The sequence below is a fragment of the Rhipicephalus microplus genome, chromosome 10 (assembly GCF_043290135.1).
Source record: "Rhipicephalus microplus isolate Deutch F79 chromosome 10, USDA_Rmic, whole genome shotgun sequence".
Classification (NCBI taxonomy): Eukaryota; Metazoa; Arthropoda; class Arachnida; order Ixodida; family Ixodidae; genus Rhipicephalus; species Rhipicephalus microplus.
The window spans coordinates 102580554-102599274 of NC_134709.1; positions in this window are offsets into that span (position 1 = coordinate 102580554).

Sequence of the window (18721 nt, forward strand, 5' to 3'; positions counted from 1 at the left end):
TATACGGTATATTGAGACAGCGTGTCACCGTTGGTGGCGCTATGCGGTCAACCAATGGAAAAGCGTCACTGGAACGTTTTTGCATGCGCTGCTCTGTGACGTGGTGGCGGCATTGTCTTGAGCCAGATAGAAGAAGTATGAAGGAGTGAATCTGACGGACGTATGATATTAGTGTGGGAAACAGGTCTATAGAATCTTCGGGGGAAAGCGCCCGGACGCACGTGTGACGCGAGCAGCGCAACCTAGAGTTACTGTATATTCTACAATTATGTAGCAGAGTGGCGCCACTGTTTTCCGGGTGCCGCTCTCTCCCCCTACAGGAGTTGAGTGCCCCTATTCGCCGATCGCCATCATGTAGTCATAAGTGGTTCATTTGCACTGCGGAGAAGCCTACACTACGAAGATTCAGGGCAAATCAAGCAGGGTTGGCAACGGCTGTTGTCATTCTCGCCGCGCTTCTTCGGTAATGTAGCCGTGCTGCCCGTTAGTCACGAGAAATGCGGCAGCAAATGCATTCTGTGCTGAATTGTACTACGTAGAGCGAATGCGATTAGACGCGGGTGCAGCGGGTGTTGCTAGACAAACATTAATGTTCAGTAGGAAGGAATAAACGCTAGGCTATTGTCACCGGCAAGATTTTCTCTTGGGGATGCAAACCATTGTTGCATTGCGGTTTAGGGAGAGCGAGATCACAGGTCTAGCTTGGGTGAAGGCAAGTGCTGCTGTGGCTTGAGGGGGTCAAGGGCCCCTTTTCCACTTCTCTGCTGACACCCATGCGCTTGGCCTTTTTTTAATCTGTCCGTGGCACTGCAAAAGTCACTCTATTTGTATTAACCACAAATGCAGTAGGGAATACGTTATACATGCAGAGTTGAGCAGCGTGTGTCAGCTGCAAACGTTCAAATTAGTCTGGCGGTTAAAACGCTAAAAATAAAGAGAAAATTTGAACTAGAACTATTTGAATCGGCAAGCTGTTGCTGCTAGCGCGTGAATCAAATGCAGCTTTGAAACCCTAAGCGAAAAGAATGTTCGACACGACAGGGTTGTTGAACGACGATTCACATCAATTGTCGTGAGCCGCGATTGTAAGAAGATCGCAGTACGAGATGCGCGCTTAACGTGGTCGTCGAACGGCCACTCTCCGTGTGCTCAGATTTGGGTGCACGTTAAAGAACCCCAGGTGGTCGAAATTTCCGGAGCCCTCCACTACGGCGTCTCTCATAGTCATATGGTGGTTTTGGGACGTTAAATGCCACATATCAATCAATCAATCAATCAATCAATCAATCAATCAACCAACCAACCAACGGCCACACTCGATCGCTATCCAGCTCGATTCAGTTGAAGATTACAAAGCTTTAGCTGGTCAACTTACACAGTTAATGAACGAGCCCAACAGAATGAAAATAGTGTACCCCTGGCTCAATAGCGATCAAGAGTGAAAAATAATGTTATATATGTAAATGGGAAAACCAGTTCAAAAGAAGCCGAAGGTAAAGTGTGGCCTACTATAAATATACGTACGTACTGCTGGTTCAGTGAGCTGACGCACGTTTTTTCATTATTACTTACCAAAAACGTAAACATAAAATCACGGCTTCTAGGCGTGATCAGACCTACTGAGCTTGTCTCCTAACTTCATAAAAATAGAAAGAAAAGAAAGCAAAAAATGAATAAAGCAACGCTATATGTGCGAGCGCTGCTCCTACGTGGGTGGTGAGTAGCTTTCCTGCAAGACATTTCAACCCAGAATGGTGTACCTTGGCGCATCTCTGCTACCTAAAGGCAGCATACACAGTAACTCTAGCGCGACCCCTCATATAGTGCCGCATCACAACCGCTCCTTGAATTAAGGCGGACCGACGGCTCCCGTTGGGGTGCGCGCGTTTGCACAAGCATTGAAATAAAGGAGGCGTTGGCTGACGCAGCTATTCGAAGAAGAAGTGCGGGGAGGGCTACGCCATTAAGTTTTCTAAAAGTAGCTGGAGGGTACTCTGACGCTGCGATCATTAGGCGACAATGAGAGTAATGGTTAAGACATGGATTTTTCTAGTATTCATGCTTGCGGGCGGCAAACGCACTTGTGGCTTCCTTTGTTGCCGTGTTTTGGTTTTGATTAGAATAAAAGAATAAGCAGTTTTGAACTTGGTGAGCCGATTTGAAATGGTGCTCCTAAATGGTAAAGGTGGTGAAGCGTAACTGCCGAACATTTGCCGACTAATGTTTCGTGACAAAACAGCTTCCAGTCCCGCGAAGCCAGAAGGAACGTGAAGTACGAAGACTAGGTGAATAAATATCTAGAGTCCATAATTCCCATGCTCGCTGAAGCGCAACGTGTTGTAGCTCCCACAGACACTAGCGCCAGAGTTGCTTCTAGTGTATATTTAGGAAGCTCCATAGGCTACACCGGTAGAGTTACAGTATACCGTGCCTTTCAGTGGCGGGGTTTCACGTCCGTCGTTAAAATTCCGCTAACAGGGATGTGCGGCCGAGAAGCTGACGCGCGGGCCAGTTTTCGTATTTGTAGACGCCACCTCTGCAGTGATCTGATTTGAGACTGGTTATCGAGGTGAAAACGGAATGTGGGTTTTCCACCTAACGCTAGTTGCCAGTCACTCTGCAACATAAATGTGGCATATAAACTAAATAAGGTAGTTCCATACGCTTGCACAGGTATGTTAGATACTGGAAGGGGGGGAAATGCAAAGGTGCTGGCAGACATATCAAGGCGCTCCCGTAGCCTGAATATTCATGAAGATGAAGCGTCGTCTGTTAGCTAAATTGGGTGTTTCAAGCTAAGCAGTACAAGCTTCCCGGAGGTGAACACGACGTAATTCAAAGTGTCCTTGGGATTAAGCGTATAAAAATTATGCATCTGAGATATCAACTGAGAAAGTGATTCAAACAAAATTGTGCGCCAAAACCACCTTGGACGCTGCCACTTCTCAACGTTATCCGTGAAATAGACGGCATAGAGAAAAAAGCAGCCATGGCACCTCTAGTAGCGGCACAGTTGGTACTTCATCAGCTTCATGTAATGCATAATGAAAAAACGAAGATATATACAGATGGATCATGCACAGAAGAAGCGTCAGCCTGTGCGGTCTTTATACCCGAAATTCAGGAAAAGAAGATGTACAAATTATCGCACAAATCTTCATCGACGACAGCAGAATTGGTGGCTATCTTTGAAGCAGTTAAGCTTATCTGCGAGAATCCAGATCCACGAAAATGGGTGATATGCACTGATAGCAAACCTGCTCTTCAGCTAATCAGAAATGTGAGATCACCTTACAGAAATGGTGAAATACCACAATGTATCACAGAAACTGTGGAATATGCCTCATCGCAGGGTCACAACATCGTATTCCAATGGATACCCAGCCACATTGGAATAAAGGGAAATGAAGGTGCTGATAGTCTCGCGAATAAAGCATTGAAGGAAGGACGGGATTGCACAATCCCTATATCTGGGACGGATATTCGACATTTTATATCGCAAGGAGCTAACCATTGTTCGATGGAGAAGTGGTTTGAGAGCCCTAAATCAAAGGAAACGGTACTTTATGAAGTTGATCCACACAGAAAATTTTCCATAGCGACAGACCTTCCACGACACCTAGAGACATTGATCCACCGACTTAGATTGGAAGTAGCATACACAAACAGCTTCCTGCACAAGATACATCGATCCAACTCACCGGAATGCCATTGTGGTCATGCAGAAGAAAATGTTCGCCATATTCTTTTGGAGTGCATTAAATACGCGAAAGAAAGAGAAAAATTAAAGAACAAATTAGCAAGTTTGGACAGACGGCCCCTCACAATAAAAAAACTACTTGGACCATGGCCTGAGATGCATCTTCAGAAAAAGGCAATAATCTTCCTGACAGACTTTTTAGTGGAGACCGGACTGGACAAGCGCCTATGACTGACAGCCAGAAATGAGTATTATGTAAAGTGTGGTCATGTATATACTGGCATTAGAGTAGTAAGGTGAGCGTGAAAGTAGTTTATGACTGTGTGAACTGCGTGAAGAAAACTGTGTATTGACATGTTATTTGAACTGGTTTCAGTGTGCTATCATGTGTTTTTTTTCCTTTTCCGTATTGTTAATTTTTGGGTACCGTTCTGTATTATTATTTTATTTTTCGCTGCAGAACTCTGTGATATGGAGTAGCCGAGGCAATAGGCTCCTCAACCTCTCCACAGCAAAACAGTTAAAACAACAACAACAACAACAAAATTGTGCGCCATATATAAATTTTTCTGCCAGAAAAAGCGGACAGTTGATCATGAAGATAATCATAAACTGTTCACCTTTGAAAACGACGGGAGTTGGCTCCAGGAATAACAGCAATATCTGGGCTTCTGTGAGCCATAACCACGATAGGACTGCGAGGCTTATTGCTGTGGAGAGCTTCGGAAATTTGCACTAACCGGTGCTATTTGAAGGAACGCTAAAGAGAAAAAACTCTTTTTTTTTTGCGAGTAAGTGGAGTACCGTTTCACAGTCTCGAAAGCATGACTCTTACCGCTGGACGATGCTTGGGATAGGAGAAAATGCGCGAAAAGAAAATGTGGGCGGAGAAACCACCTCGAGATCGTCGCACCTAACACTTTAATGGTGCATATTTTTAAGGCATACACTGGGTCCTGCGTGGCTTCTGATCAGCAAAACAAAGTACGTTGTCATCTGTAGGTGCCATAGAGCTATCATGCGAAGTTTCAAAAATTTTCATCTGGCCAATGTCGCAAAAATACACAAAATTGCATTTTCAATATCAGACGTCACGCATGGCGATTTCGGCGTGAATTTTAAAAATGACGTTCACACTTGATTCTCTCCGCCAGTAACGCACTCACGATAGTGGAACATAGGGCATAAGGGTTCTCAGGCTGGAGTTCGTAAACCTAGCCCCACTGCGGTGGTCTGACGGCTAAGGTATTCGGCTGCTGACCCGCAGGTCGCGGGATCGAATCCCGGCTGCGGCATCTGCATTTCCGATGGAGGTGGAAATGTTGTAGGCCCGTGTGCTCAGATTTGTGCGCACGTTAAAGAACCCCAGGTTGTCTAAATTTCCGGAGTCCTCCACTACGGCGTCTCTCATAATCATATGGTGGTTTTGGGGCGTTAAACCACACAAATCAATCAAATAAATCAGTTCGTAAATCCAAACTAAGTCACTGTGCATCTAAATCCAACTAGAAGGGCCTCTACCATTCCGCTTCCATCCAAACGGGACAACCGCAGTCGGGATCGAACGCACGTCCTTCGTGTCAGCCATCGAGCACCGTGACAACTGTACCATCTTGAGAAGTAAGGCGAATGGAGTAGATTACTAAACTGATTTCTAGTAATTACACGTTTGCAGGGCCCAGACTACATATATGTGCTCCCTAAAGCCGTGCTTCGAGATGATATCCAGAAAGATGGGACTTCCGAAGAGGTGCAGCGAAGAAGAAGAAATTATGAAGAAAGGTAAAGGGTGGGGAGTAATCACATACCGGCCTGCAAGGAGCATGACTCAAAGAAGTTGAAGAAAAAGGCGCGCTCACGGACTGCTGAACAGTTCGATTAAAAATTTCGCATCTGAATAAGCTGAAAATGTAATGTCACAGTGGTGGAGAGCTCAAAGGAGTAGTTTAAGTTCCAAGAAAGGAACTCAAAATAGCAATTCAATAGAACCACGACGGAACTTTTTAAAACTAGTTTTTTCGCGTGTGCATTAGATTTTACCGCTTACACTCTTTACCGCTTACACTGGATTTTACCGCTTACACTGAAGGCTTACACTCTCGCGTCCTTCATGAAAACAGCAATCTTTCAGAGTCATTCATTCAAAACCGCCTTTTCCGCGAGTCTGATGAGAAAATAAAGTACAGTTTATATTAGCATCGCATCTTTTTTAGAAATAACAAAAAAGAAAGACTTGGTGCAGATTATTAGGAAGCAACTGAAAAAAATTAAGCCGTTATTCTAGTAAATACTCAAAAGTACCACGTTCTCTGAATTCCGCGGATATTAAGGCCGACTCTGGGAAATTTCCAGCGCTGATTGCTTCTTTTGTGCGGCCGCTCCTTCTGCGTTAGAAATGGCGAAGGCTGTTTTCCTCTCTCCACTGATGCATAAAAATTAATGAAATAGAAGGATTAGTGATTACGCATGCGATATTTCAATATCTGACGTACTACTCTCAGGTAGTATACGTAAAAAACCCGTGAAGCAAGCTGCATGAAAAAGAAAAGAAAAACTCAAAAATCCAACGATGACCTATTTAGGCCTCTAACGTAAAAATGTATTGTGCCATCAATAAAAAGTAAGTCTACTTGATAGTTCTTTTTTTGCCGCTAATTCTGGAGTGCCAGAATGACTGGTTACATCCAAGTGGGTGATTCCACGAGAGATCGACACGGGTCCAAAAGTTGATATTTTAGATTTCATTGAGTATTTTATATATCGTGCACCTCTCACCAGGTAGCCCGAAAGTCAACTTCGTTTTATGATTAACGGCATAACTTACGAGAAAAAAATGTCAAACTTCACCAACACGGAAGCACCAATTTCGTCACCTGTCATTTTCGAAAATTGCAGATGATATAAAAAGACAAATATTTTTTATTCAAGGAAGATATTTTTTACTTGAAATGCATGTCTAATGAAAAATGAATTTGTACGGTTTCAAGTTTGTAGACCTTAAGAAAATAGCTTTTAAAAATGTCTAATTTTGCGACAGTTTACAATAAGTTACGTATTCCCCACTTTTTTTCCTCCGAAAGTAATGCAAGCAGCGTTTTCAAACTTCACACGTTCTAAGGATATAGTGTGTTCACTAGGTATTTAAATTATTGCTGCCGTAGGGCAAATGTAAATTTTTATATATTGCCTCAAGGTTTTCATATCAGCAGAAGTGTACTCCACTGAAATTTGAATAATAAAAACCCCAACTTCGATTTTTCTTAAAATATCGTAAATAGACAACCGAAGGCCATCATACAGCAATATAAAAAAACATGTTGCATTATTTTGTTTTTAACGACAATATTCGTGGTACAAATCAGAGGTTTTCGAGAATGTGCTGATAAGTTGAGAAATCTGGAAATCGGAACGGAAAAGCGGCAATGAGCTTCAAACGCGAGTAAACGTGACCGCATTTGGTGAAGAAAGCGTGTTTTAGCAGATAGGAGTAACTATTTTAAACACGATATTCTACAGTATCTGAATTCACTCTTATACGTAGAGCACTGAGACATCTAATATGTGGTGCCTCTCCATTACTGACACACAAATGGAGCGGCTGTGACAGCCATGTGTTTGCAACACGTTGGGTAAGAGAATTGAATGTTGAATGAGTGCATAAACGATCCATAACAAATGTTTATCATTTGGGGCACGAAGACTGCCGCATTAGACTGAAGAACGCGCTTTAGGGCAAGTTGTCATCCGTCGTCTTCTCTACAAATGAATTGCTGTGAGCCGTATCTCGGAGGCAATGCTTTAGATTATATGGTTCAAAGTAGGGACAAAGATTACGCCTCCCGTAATTTTATCGACAAAACCATTGTGAAATTCATTTTAACGTACTATACTTTAGCTTTGCATTCGCACTGCGGATACTTGCGCACAAGTGGCGGGCACACGGTGGGTTTCATTCCGGCCGTCCCAATCGCGCAGAGAGAGCCTGTTTCCAGAGGTGGGCGTGGCCACCTCTTTTCTCCGCACCGCGGCGCTGCTTCATATGGTCGAAAAGGCTACCGCACTGATGGCGGAGCTTGCGTGTGGCGAAAGAAAAAAATGGTTTTGCACTTTTAGATTACTTCGAACTCATTTGAGAATGTCGGGCCAAGGTGTACGAGAGGCAAAGCCAATGCTTGGACGTATATATTCTTAAATGAATTTTTTACTGTAGATCTGTGCCGCCAGTATTAGAGTATTTATAAGCGCGATACCTCCGCAAGAAATCTGCATGTGCTGGAAACTTACTCTACTTAGAAGTTTACAGGCTCTATAATTTGGAGGGCACTGGCCAAGAAAAAAATGACAACCTGATTAACAAGCGAAGTCAGAAGAGTGCCGCGTTCTACGCTCACGGGTTTCAATCGATTAAAAGGAATGCCTTTTCTTTCCTTTGAAGGAAATATCACTGCTTTTCATTGTAACGCCGTTTAAACATTCCTCCAGTCGAGCCGCAGAAGCAGGATACAGGAAAAAAGGTGCAGGCGGTCGCCATGCGTTTACACTACGTCTAGACTGAACGTCGCTGGTTCTGTGACGACCATGGGCTGGTTACAGGCACGTTCTGATGACTCATGGTCGCCCACTCGCAATGTGAATTTTACAATGTTCAGTACATACAATGGCCAACGTAAGAACGAACATCGAGATGTTTTGCTTGTTCAACAAGTACGCAACAAGCATTCAGAGTTTCAAGCACCTGGTATGAAAAACTGCGCTAATAAATTGCAGCGACAATTTGCACTATTTGTTAACTGTGCTTCGGTTGACCACCTCATAAAAATCCATGCGCGATATAATACTAAAATTGTGAGTCGGAATATGAGAGTAATAGATTGCAACAGCGATAGTTAATTCAGTCTTCCTCCATACAAGTCTGTGGACGAAAGGAGAAATACTAGAATGCCTGTATATTTATCAAACCAAAGTATTTAACACCTTGACAAAATGGACCCTAAAAAAACATCACAGCATATCCACAGAGTGCATGATGAGGAGTGGGGCGAAAAGTCCGTCCGTACATTCGTTCTTGCTTTCATCTGTTCATGCATCCCTCTCTGCAACCGTCCTTGCGTCCATCTGTCCTTCCGTTCGTCCATGCGTGCATATTTCCGTGCGTCCGTCCCTGCTTTCGTCTCTTCGTCCGTACATATATCCGTGCGTCCATCCGTGCATCTGTCTGTCCATCCGTCCGTTGATCTAGTGAACACTCCCAGTACTGCCATCCCACATCTTTTGATTCAGCATATAGAAGAACCGCCATCCAGCGGACATTCCAAGGACTAAGTGAGAGGTGGCACTCGCGCACTTTCTTGCGGCCTACTCTTCGTGTCTACTTCCCATCTTTGACCACCTCAAGTTCATGGCTATATAATATAGTCGGTGACAACCTAAAAATAGAAATCCGAATACAAATAAAAGAACAAGTGCCGCCCCGAAAACCACGGGTCACCAGCCATTCATCTGTGCAATAGTCTTGCTACGTGGCTTCCGTTGCAACCATAATTACTTTTTTGCTGCTTACGCAATTAATACGCCCAATAATTTTTAAAAATTTGACGTCTTTGCTTGAAGAACTATGTTTGGCAGAGAGTGATGCCGGAATCTTTGCGGAAATTGCGAAAGAAGCCAACGTTTTTTGACTAATAATCAGTGGCACCTACCTGTGTCTTCATAAAAAAACCACCGATGTAAATTGTGACAACGGTACTTGACGTCACACAAATGAATAATTGTGGTTTGATGCTAATTTCCTTGGCGCGGCAAAGTTACGGTTGTAGGTGGAGCTTATATTTATGCTTAGGTTGTAACTGACTATAGTTCACTATATCCATGGCAATGTGGCCCAATCTTTGCTAAACCTTGCTAAAGCCAAGGAGGTTACGCTCAGCGAGTTTAACGTGGCAATTCTTTTAGGGGCGAAGTTTTTTATAGCGGCACCTGTTCGTATATTGTAGCCATTGTAGTAGTGTGTAATATGTATAACAGTTTGACCTCCAAGGTGGTGCCGGTGAGAGATTTCTTCTGTGTGTTGTTGAACAATAAAAGATAACGTTCAATGTACATGCCAATGGCTGCTAAGGGGAATGAGAGACAGGAGAATTCGTCTTTTAGTTAACGCGCACGCTGCAAATTTTTTATTGTTCAACAACGCACAGAAAACAAGAAAGGGTTGCTACGTAATACTCGCCGGGCGTAAACTCCTAGGTTTTAGAAAGGTTTGGCGAGCGTTGGGCCGCAGTGCCATGAATACAGTGAACTAGTGAACCATGAACTCAAGGTGGTTAAAGGTGGGAAGTAGACACGAAGCGCAAGCCGTAAGAAAGTGTGCGTGTGCCTCCTCTCGTTCAGTCCTTGGAATGTCCGCTGGATGGCGGTGCTTCTATATGAGGAATATATTGTTACGTTTGAAAGATACCGGTAGAGGTTGAAAGGGGCCGTTTGTTAGGTCGTGGAGGGCAGCTCAGAAGCGGTCGACTGGTTAGAGATCCTCCTGATCCTCTTCTTCCTTTCTGGCTCCGGCCGACAAGTGCGTTCACCGTATACGCTTCGTTGTCTTCGTGCACGTGCGTAACATTCCTCTCCGTGCAGACGAAGGCCGCCGGACGAGTCAGTGGAGTTGTCGTGGCGTGTACAGTTTCAGGCGGGCCACATGAATCACCTGAGTTTTGGCAGCTCGCCGACCACTCGCCGTGAGACGATCTATTACATAGTTGACCTCTGTAAGTCTGTCGACAATGACAAGAGGTCCATCATAAGTGGCCAAAAACCTTTGGCATAGCCCGCGCTTGCACATAGGAGTCCACAATCACACCAGATTACCACGGCGATAAATCACTGGTTGATGGGGAATGTCATAGCCTGCTTTCGCTTTGTCTTACGATGCCAACGTGGGTAGTCGAGCTATGCGACGCGCCTCTTCGGTGAGGCAGAGAGTCTCGGCGACAGTGACGTTGTCGTAATCACAGAAAGGTAAGATTGTGTCGATTGTTGGCTGGGGCGAACATGCATAAATCAGAAAGAAAGGGCTATAACCTATAATCTCAAGATTCGCGGTGTTGAACGCGTAAGTAATGAAAAACAGTACGTCATCCCAGTTCTTGTGGTCGCATGAGACACACATAGACAACATCTTGATAATGGTGCAGTTCGTACGCGCCGTCAGCCCATTAGTATGGGGGTGGTATGGTGTCGAGTGACGCAGGCGGGATTCACATAAACGAAGTAGCTCCTCCATGACATCCGCTGTGAATTGTCGTCCACGATCGCTGATAATCGGGCGAGGCGGGCCGTGTCGGAAGATGTTGTACTGTAACAAAAACGACGAGACTTCACTGGCAGTTGTGGAGGAGACGGCCGCCGTCTCGCAGTAGCATGTATGATTGTCGACGCAAACAATTACCATCGGTTGCCCTTAGCCGATTTTGGAAAGGGACCCAGAAGGTCAATCCCCACTTGTTCAAAAGGTGCGCTTGGAGTTGACATCGGCTGTAGAAGACCAGCTGGACCAGTTGATGGACGTTTGTGACGCCGACATTGCATGCAGCTTGCCACACAACTCTCATGGACTTCTGCATACCAGGACAATAAAAGTGCTCTTTAGTCCGGTGAAGCGCCCGCGCCAAACCTAAATGTCCAGATGTAGGGTCGTCGTGCATGACACTCATAATAACTGTTCGCAGGCTCTCCGGGACCACTAGAAGGAAACGCACGCCACTGCTGGAGAGGTTCCTTTTGAGCAACAGTCCATCAAGCATACAAAAACGGCGTGCAATAGTGCAAGCGGATGCAGCGGCGAATAGTGGTGCTAGTTTAGCGTCTTTTCGCTGTTCTGATCTGACACTGGGGTAGTCCGGGAACGTAGGTGACACAGATGCTACAAGCTGGTCAGGGACATCGAATTCACAGTCCGTTGTGCTAAGTGGCATACGTGAAAGACAGTCCGCGTCAGCATAACGACGACCACTCTTGTAAGCGACGGTAAAACTGTATTCTTGTAGCCGGAGTGCCCAGCGCGCAAGGCGGCCACAAGGCTCACGAAGGTTGACAAGCCAACACAACGAGTGGTGGTCGGTTACGACTGTGAATGGGCGTCCATACAGGTAAGACCTAAACCGCTCAATTGCAAATATTACCGCCAGGCATTGTTGTTCCGTAACAGTGCAGTTTTGTTCCGGCCTGCCTAGAGAGCGACTTGCGTATGCGATCACGTCTTCGTGGTCACCGTAACGTTGACGGCTCCAATACCTATGCCGCTAGCATCCGTAAGAATCTCTGTCGGAGCAGAAAGACTGAAGTGCTGAAGGACGGGTCCTGACGTCAGCAAAAACTTCAAGTGACCGAATGAAGAATCACACTTCGGAGTCCACTCAAAAGAATTGTCAAGAGGCATGTGAGATGAGACGCAACGTCGGCAAACTTCGGAATAAATCGGCGGAAGTACGAACAAAGCCTTAGGAAACTAAGAAGCTCTTTGACGGAACGCGGTGCATTGAACGCCTCAACTGCTGCTGTCTTCTGGGGGTCAAGGTGGATGCCATCCTTGTCAACGAGATGCCCGAGCACAAGCGTCTGGCGGTCTCCAAAGTGGCATTTCTTCGAGTTTAAAACTAGGCCAGCGTTTCGGATGCAGTTCAAAACAGTATCTAGACGAGAGTTGTGTTCACTAAACGTGTGGCCAAAGATGACGATGTCGTCGAGGTAGCATATGCAGATGTTCCACTTCAAGCCACGCAGAATGGTGTTCATAAACCTCTCGAATGTTGCTGGTGCATTGCAAAGTGCAAATGGCATCACGTTGAATTCAAAGAGCCCATCAGGGGTTACAAAGTCAGACTTTTCCTTGTCCTCTGGGTGCATCGGAATTTGCCAATAACCGGATCATAAGTCTACGAAGGAAAAATAAGAGACCGAATGTAAGCACTCTATTGCGTCCTCTATATACGGGGCAGCAGGTATACGTCCTCTTAATTCACGGCAATCAGTCGGCGATAGTCGACGCAAAATCTCTAAGATCCATTTTTTTTCTTAACAAGTATTGCCGGTGCTGACCACGGGCTGGCTGACTCTTGTACCACTCCCTTTTTCATCATTTCCTGCACTTGGTCATTGATAATTTGTCTTTCTGACGGGGAAACACAATATAGTTTTTGGCGAATTGGACTTGCCGCACCAGTGTTGATGGTATGGCGCGTTCGAGACAGGGGGATAGGGATTACTTTGCCCTTCTGCACAAATTCAAATACCGAAACGTGCTTCAACAGCACTTTCATTAAAGTTCGGCGCTCGGTTGAGCTACGCGACTTATTTACCGTTGCCATAAGCGCCCCGTCCAAATTGTGACAACCAGTTCCGCCACGTTTTTCCGGCACGTCTGTGAGCTCGACCACTGATAAGGTCACGTGTTCTTTGCTGACCGAATCTAATTTCGAACTATTGGGTAGTGTCACGGGCTCAGAGGAACAGTTTACAGTCCATAGGCCAGTTCGTCCGCCATCGATCGACACCACACAATGGGGAACCAACACATTCTTCTTCACGCAGTTTATGTGCATTGGTTCTACGCTCGCATCGAAGCTGTCAGAATCCGCGCCACGACAAACAACAGGAACGCGTACGGTAGACAACGCAGGTATGAACGTATCGCCACAGACACACAGCGTAGTTTGGTCATCCGCTGGAGTTTCCAGAAGTTCTGACGGCATCTGGCCACTCACAAAGACTTTCCCCGTGCGACTGTCTACAATGGCACCACATTCTTGCAAGAAGTCCATGCCGAGAATGACGTCATGTGTCGACCGAGGAATAATCGCAAACTCTGTCGTTATAATAAGGGCTCCCAAGAATACTTCAGCAGTACACACACCAATAGGGCGCGACGGCTGTTCACTCACTCCACAGAGCGTCGAAGTTTCATCACAGGTAAAAACAACTTTCCGCCCTAACACGTCTTTAAAGTCACTCATCACGAAAATTGTTGCACCTGTGTCCGCCAAGGCCATCGCAGGCACATAATCTACCAAAACACGCATTTGTTTTTAAACATACACACAAGAGGTATTTCTGTCAGTAGCACGTTTTCAGCGACCTCACCCCCATTGGCCGCGCTGGCTAGTTTTCCGGTGGCGAAGAGGGCACCTTGCGACGCAGCGGTGAAGAAGAATGATAAGCACGATGTCGCGGTGGGGGCGTTGAACTCCTGTCAGATGCCGGGAGTATTTGGGGAAGTTGCTGGGTCAATAGTTGTCATCAGGTGGTATGTGGTCCGGCCGCCGGACACCATCAGACTGTTCGAAGGATCGTGAAAAGTCGGATGGTTGGTGATACCGAGGAGTCACCCGACGGTTGCAAAACTGCGATATGTGGCCTGACGCACCGCAGGAATAGCACACCGGCCGAGGTCGAAACGTTGGTCGTTCGTCGATCAATAGAGCGTCATCATTTGCTCTTGTGAGACGGATGTACTGGTCGGTTACGTCGTACCGAGACGTCGGGTGTCGAGGAGGCATGCGCTGAGAGCGTCGGTCATACCGCGACGTGAGAAATCTGGTTGTCATCTTTGACTGTGGGGCTGGGCTGCACTCCACAGTTGCCGCGCTCATCGTTGTTTGCCACGGGGTCAAAGGAGGCACATCCATAGCCTCACGTGGCAGACACAACTTGGGATGGTCAGCTGTCAAACATGACATTTCTCGGTGGGACAGTTCCTCACGAACAATCTGTCGAATGGTAGAAAATAGGTCGAGGCCAGGATTCGTGTCCACACTGGCAACAGTTGTAATGTTAGCCAGCCGACCAAACTTGGGCGCAATTCGACGCATCTTTCGGTTCGGCAATGCTGAATGACGTTGGAAACAAAACTGAGGCTTTCTTTTCCAATTAGAAAATTATACACGTCCTCAGATATCCCTTTGAGCAGATGCCCAACTTTGTCCTTTTCCGACATGGTAGCACAGACCACATTGCACAGCCTTAAAACTTCTTCTATGTAAGTGGTGCATGTCTCACCTGGTAGCTGTGCCCGTTGCGACAGTGTTTGCTCGGCCCACTTCTTTCTAGCAACCAAGTCGCCGAAACACGCCCTGAGCTCTTCAACAAAAAGATGCCACGTCGTGAGTGCGTCCTCGTGGTTCTCGTACCATAGCAGTGCGGTGTCGGTCAGGGAGAACACTCTGTTGGCTAGCATAGCAGCTGCATCCCAACCGTTGGACTTGCCCACACGTTTGTACTTGGTGAGCCAGGCGTCGACATCTTCTTCGGCTTTTTCTCCGAAGGGCGGTGCAACTAGGTATTACGGAAGCGGACCAGATGGTGCCATCCTGGAAACGCCTGCTTCTTCGGGCATGTCGAAGTCACTCACGGCAGATGGTGGGCGACCCGCAAGTCGACAGCTTCGTCGAAGCTGTGGCAGTGATCGTTCCGTAGTTGAAGCGTTTACCCAGCTCCTCCACCACTCTGTTACGTTTGAAAGAGACCGGAAGAGGTTGAAAGGGGCCGTTTATTAGGTCGTGAAGGGCAGCTGAGAAGCAGTGAAGCGGTTAAGGATCCTCCCGATCCGCTTCTTCCTTTCTTGCTCCGAGCGACAAGTGCGTTCACCGTATACGCTTCTTTGTCTTCGTGCATGGGCGCAACAATATGATGAAAAGATGCGAGGTGGTGGTACTTGGAGTGTTGAATAGGTGGAAGAAAGGACACACAGACAAATGCATGCACGGACGCAGGAGCGGATGCATGGACGAAAGCAGGGATGGACGCATAGATGAACGTGCGGATGCACGAACAGACGCACGCACGGACGGGTAGATGGATGCATGGGCGGCCCCAAAGACGCACGCATGGATGGACGGAAGCAAGAACGAATGGACGGACAGATGCTTCGCCCCACTATCTATTATTCACTCCATGAATATGCTGCCATTTTTTTGTCAGACAGTGCTCAAAGTGCGCCCTTCTGATACTAGTTTTTTTAGTTAGCATCAAATTCGAGGCAATCTTTATTGGAGATTCAGTCAGCAATGCTCTTCTCTGTAAGTTATTTCATCAGAAACATATACCTTTTTATTTATGAATAACGTGCACGGGTTTCCTCCTGAATTAAAAAAAAATGGCAGATCTCACGTGCAGTGGGAATCGATGATATGCGAAGCACGAATGAGAAATGTTGATATGTCACTTCAAAATCAGCATGACATTACGAGGTGGAGATAAATGATGCCGTACATGACTTCCGTGTCATGATTATCATGTTTGGTTGCGTCGTTTACCTTCGTCGTCTATTCACGTCACGTGACACGAAATTTAGTATATGTGGAGCTAGCGAAACGGCCGCAAGCACGCTATGAGCGTGGTATGTTGTCATGCTCTTAAGTGACACGTGTGTAAGGTTTATCATGCTTGCACCAGTCATATATTTTGCCATCCATTGCCGTCACGTAACACCGAATTTGGTATATGTGTCGCTAGGAAAACGGCCGCGAGCGCATCGTGAAGTGTCCAATATACTACAATGTAGCGTTGACGCGCGCGCACACTGGGCACAGTGACGCTACGTTAGCAAAACGCGAGAACTCTATAGTCTGAGGCCAAACGCGACCAGCGTCCGCCGGCGCGGCCCCACCGCAACCAACGTGAAATGCGACAAGCGGCCTTTCGTGCCGGATGCGTTACCCAGACAACACTGCGTCTCGCTCTTTTCGTGAGGGAGGGACGCTGTATGAGCTGAAACGCACTTGCGTGAAATAAACGCAGTGCGGCGCGCACCTGCAAGTATTTGGCAGGACCGGTGCCTGGCTTGGCAACGCCAGCGTGACGCGACGAAATGAACGCCGGCGAGCACGCGCACCGTGTCACGTCGAAATGTATTGGCTCTTTGACTGTGGCATGTATTCATGTTCTCACATGACACACATATCATGATTATCATGTTTGCGCCAGTAACATACCTTCGTCATTCATTGTCGACACGTAATACCTAATTCGGCATATGTGAAGCTAGCGAAACGGCCATGAGCGCGTCATAAGTCTGGCATGTAGTCATGTTACATGACACGCATGTCGTGATTATCATGTTTAGATGTGTCATTTACCTTTGTCGTCCGTTCGCGTCACGTAATACCGAGTTTAGTACATGTGAAGCTAGCGAAACAGCCGCGAGCGCATCATGAGTGTGGCATGTAGTCATGTGGTTATATGACATGCATCTCATGTTCATCATGTTTGCACCAGTATCATACCTTCGTCATCCATTAACATACTGTGATATCAACTTTGGTATATGTGGCGCCAGCGAAACGGCCGTGAGCGCATTATGAGTGTGGCATGTAGTCATGTTGTTACATGACACGCACGACATGATTTTCTTGTTAAGGTCTATCGCTTGTGTTCGCCATGCAATCACATCATATCGTACCAGATTTGTAACATGCCATGTGAACGAAAGCACCGCAAGAGCTGCAGGACCATGGAATCTATATTATGATTCATGACATACATGTCATGCTTTTCATAATAAGACTAGTCAAATATGTTTTTCGTGCAGTCATGTGATGCCATACCAAGTTTGGTATCGATACCATTATCGAAACGGCCAGGAGAGCTAAAAGTCGTAGGCGGCTAGATGGATAGATAGATAGATAGATAGATAGATAGATAGATAGATAGATAGATAGATAGATACGCTCAATGTCGCCGAGGTTTGCTAAGAAATGCGTCGCATTTAAAAATATAACCGCAAGCACGCAATACTCAACGCGATACCCCACCGTTGGCGTGTAGACGCGCTCAGCGGTGACGCTCTCGATGGCAGCGCCACTAGTGTTCGTGTAAGCCCCGCGTTGCTATGAGTCTGCAGCATGACGCACTAGCTTTTGTAAAGATATTGCAAACGCCATATTGTTTGTCCACTTTCGCGAGCGCGCGCTCCACGAACATACGCTACAGGCGTACCCTTTCAGCATATCTGAGGCACGGCCGCTCGATGAACACACGACGCAGCAGTCCCGTAACCATTTAATGGTTATTAAATGTTTCACCACCACCACCACCTCCACCGCCCGAGTTGCCCAAGCGTCTGGCACATCCAGTGCGCCCGCATGCTTTCGCATTCGTAGTTTCCTGGTGGATACTCAGAGGCGCTGCTGTGGTTGCTGGGAGAGGAGGTAGAGGGAGGACGCGGGCGCTTCGCGAAGTGATCGGACGCGACGCTCATCGGCTCCGTCGATTTTCGGCTGGAACCGTGCTCTCTTCAATGTGGCTGCTCTAAAACTTGTGTGACTGCATCTGCCAAGTCAGCAAGATTCTGGGGACACCGATCTCACCCAGGTACGCCCAATTTTCGGCCACTTCGAGCAACTTTGCATCACAACGTAGCGAACGAGCTAAGCCTCACGGCGGCGGCTCCGCCGCTGCTGGATGCGGAGACGCCGCTCGGTCAACTCCTCAACATGGCGCTGCCTGAACAACGTGGCTACGACCCTACGACTCTGTCGTGGTCGTATATCCCGACAAATCCATCAGACGACGGCCCATCCACCATTTCGGCGGAGCAAGCCGACATTTTTCAACTCGTCGAGGGTCGGCGTCGCCGCCGAAGAAACGCGGAAGGAGCGTCTGCACTGAAAACTCCTCTCAACAATTCAGCCACTGGAGACGCTCGCGCTCCATCTCCTAAAGCTCCACAAAAGACTTCACCAGTCTCCAAGTGGACGCCGAAACCAACGGTCAGGATGAATCCTGGCGACTACGTGATCGTGCTCAAGCCACGCATCACAGTAGCCCTCAAGGCAGCGTTTCAACAAGGTGAGCTCGGCGCTGCCATTTCCCAACTCATCGGAAGGCAGCACATGAATGAAATCACCATTTCTCCCAATTGGGAGCAAAACATCATCATCTGTGGCACGCAGAATAACGAGGTGGTTCAGAAACTGCTGTCGGACTTTCAAATCAACACCAGCAAAGGACCGCTGCCGCTTCGCGGTCACCTCAAGC